The sequence below is a fragment of the Amphiprion ocellaris genome, unplaced genomic scaffold (genome assembly GCF_022539595.1).
Source record: "Amphiprion ocellaris isolate individual 3 ecotype Okinawa unplaced genomic scaffold, ASM2253959v1 Aocel_unscaffolded306, whole genome shotgun sequence".
Lineage (NCBI taxonomy): Eukaryota > Metazoa > Chordata > Actinopteri > Pomacentridae > Amphiprion > Amphiprion ocellaris.
In genome coordinates, this window is record NW_026559485.1 from 23,223 (window position 1) to 26,311 (window position 3,089).

The 3,089-nt window shown below is 41.8% G+C and overlaps 1 long non-coding RNA gene across 1 annotated transcript; it reads left to right on the forward strand.

Moving 5' to 3' along the window:
- Positions 1-208: 208 nt before the first annotated feature.
- Positions 209-1,460, forward strand: LOC129348507 (uncharacterized). The gene is made up of 3 exons (XR_008601054.1): positions 209-473; positions 659-801; positions 994-1,460. It is a non-coding gene; the product is annotated as an uncharacterized LOC129348507 (long non-coding RNA).
- The last annotated feature ends 1,629 nt before the right edge of the window (positions 1,461-3,089 follow it).

The window sequence follows — 3,089 nt, forward strand, 5'->3', positions numbered from 1 at the left end:
CCCCTGCCGGTTCCTGTTTGGGTTTCCTACCTACCCCTTCAGCTGAGTTTCTTCCCGTTGTAAGTATCCGGTTTTGATGGATTAGTTTAGGTTATTCATTTATGGTTTTCTTAAATTTCCCCTCTGTTGTTAGTTTAGAGTCTTTGTTGAATTTTGTAGTCTTGTCTGTTTTCCTAATCAGATTTTGCTTGTCTGCTTTCAGCCCTTCCTCCCTGAATCTTCCACCTGCCTGCAGTCTGATTGCAGCAATGAGAATCAGCTGCCGTAATTGGCTCACACCAGTCACCTGTTTGCAATTCCACCTCCCAGCATATAAGCCAGCTCTGTCATTCCCTCCCTGCTCCACCATGGAGTCGCACATCCTGCGTCGACTCGTGACCACCGGAGCTTCTTGGACACGACTCTGCCCTTGTACCCCTGCCGGTTCCTGTATGGGTTTCCTACCTACCCCTTCAGCTGAGTTTCTTCCCGTGGTAAGTATCCAGTTTTGATGGATTAGTTTAGGTTATTCATGTATAAATCCTCATAAATGTTTAAAACCCACACAGGTGAATTTCCTCATGGATAAAATGCAGTGCTTCATATATATGCCCTAGTGTGTGGCTTTCAGCTTTCTATACATCAATTTCACATTTTTTTTGATGTTTTCCTCCCCCAGACCATCTGCTACAAAGCATTACCGGGTAACAAATACACCTGATGAAGATCAGAAATATTCAAGCAGAAACCTTCAGCTTCCACGAAGGTGGAAATCATTCTGCCATGAAGACCTAACAACCTTCAAAGACAATCTGAAAATGGGTAAGAAATGAAAGCACACACCGTTTAGTCTAGACCATCATTTGTGCTGACATCTGTGCTTTTAGATTCCATCAAGACGGGGGAAAAAAAAAAAAAAAAAAACTGATAAAAGTGTAGTCTGCGTAAAATACATCACCTGCTTAAGCGTGACTGGCTGGATTTTGAACTGACCTACTGATAAATGTTTCAAAGGTGACACGGACCTTCCTGGAGGATGTTGCACAAGGAGTTTTGTCAATGTTGCCACATTCTGGTGTCGACTCCATTCCACTTGACTCCATTCCACTCTACTCCATTTGACTGCATTGATTGCCTTTGGTATTTATAGATTATTGTGAGAAATTGCAAGAATTGATTCTTTTTTTTATGTGTTGTACAAGTTTGTTGTCAATAAAAACAAAAACCTTTATTGAAAAAATTGTTTGGATTGTAAACTATTGTCACAGGAAGAACCTCAGTCACTGTAACTTGCTGCTCTGTTATTGTTGCAGGAAGAACGTCAGGCGCTGCAACTTGGTTCTCTGTTGTTGTTGCAGGAAGAATGTCAGTCGCTGCAAGTTGTTGCTCTGTTATTGTTGCAGGAAGAACGTCAGGCGCTGCTACTTGGTTCTCTGTTGTTGTTGCAGGAAGAATGTCAGTCGCTGCAAGTTGTTGCTCTGTTATTGTTGCAGGAAGAAGTGCTGCGAAGCGCTGCGTCACTCTGCGAAGCGCTGCGTCACTCTGCGAAGCGCTGCGTCACTCGAAGCGCTGCGTCAACTCAACTCAACTCAACTCAACTCAACTCAACTCAACTCAACTCAACTCAACTCAACTCAACTCAACTCAACTCAACTCAACTCAACTCAACTCAACTCAACTCAACTCACTCAACTCAACTCAACTCAACTCAACTCAACTCAACTCAACTCAACTCAACTCAACTCAACTCAACTCAACTCAACTCAACTCAACTCAACTCAACTCAACTCAACTCAACTCAACTCAACTCAACTCAACTCAACTCAACTCAACTCAACTCAACTCAACTCAACTCAACTCAACTCAACTCAACTCAACTCAACTCAACTCAACTCAACTCAACTCAACTCAACTCAACTCAACTCAACTCAACTCAACTCAACTCAACTCAACTCAACTCAACTCAACTCAACTCAACTCAACTCAACTCAACTCAACTCAACTCAACTCAACTCAACTCACTCAACTCAACTCAACTCAACTCAACTCAACTCAACTCAACTCAACTCAACTCAACTCAACTCAACTCAACTCAACTCAACTCAACTCAACTCAACTCAACTCAACTCAACTCAACTCAACTCAACTCAACTCAACTCAACTCAACTCAACTCAACTCAACTCAACTCAACTCAACTCAACTCAACTCAACTCAACTCAACTCAACTCAACTCAACTCAACTCAACTCAACTCAACTCAACTCAACTCAACTCAACTCAACTCAACTCAACTCAACTCAACTCAACTCAACTCAACTCAACTCAACTCAACTCAACTCAACTCAACTCAACTCAACTCAACTCACTCAACTCAACTCAACTCAACTCAACTCAACTCAACTCAACTCAACTCAACTCAACTCAACTCAACTCAACTCAACTCAACTCAACTCAACTCAACTCAACTCAACTCAACTCAACTCAACTCAACTCAACTCAACTCAACTCAACTCAACTCAACTCAACTCAACTCAACTCAACTCAACTCAACTCAACTCAACTCAACTCAACTCAACTCAACTCAACTCAACTCAACTCAACTCAACTCAACTCAACTCACTCAACTCAACTCAACTCAACTCAACTCAACTCAACTCAACTCAACTCAACTCAACTCAACTCAACTCAACTCAACTCAACTCAACTCAACTCAACTCAACTCAACTCAACTCAACTCAACTCAACTCAACTCAACTCAACTCAACTCAACTCAACTCAACTCAACTCAACTCAACTCAACTCAACGTCAACTCAACTCAACTCAACTCAACTCAACTCAACTCAACTCAACTCAACTCAACTCAACTCAACTCAACTCAACTCAACTCAACTCAACTCAACTCAACTCAACTCAACTCAACTCAACTCAACTCAACTCAACTCAACTCAACTCAACTCAACTCAACTCAACTCAACTCAACTCAACTCAACTCAACTCAACTCAACTCAACTCAACTCACTCAACTCAACTCAACTCAACTCAACTCAACTCAACTCAACTCAACTCAACTCAACTCAACTCAACTCAACTCAACTCAACCTCACTCAAA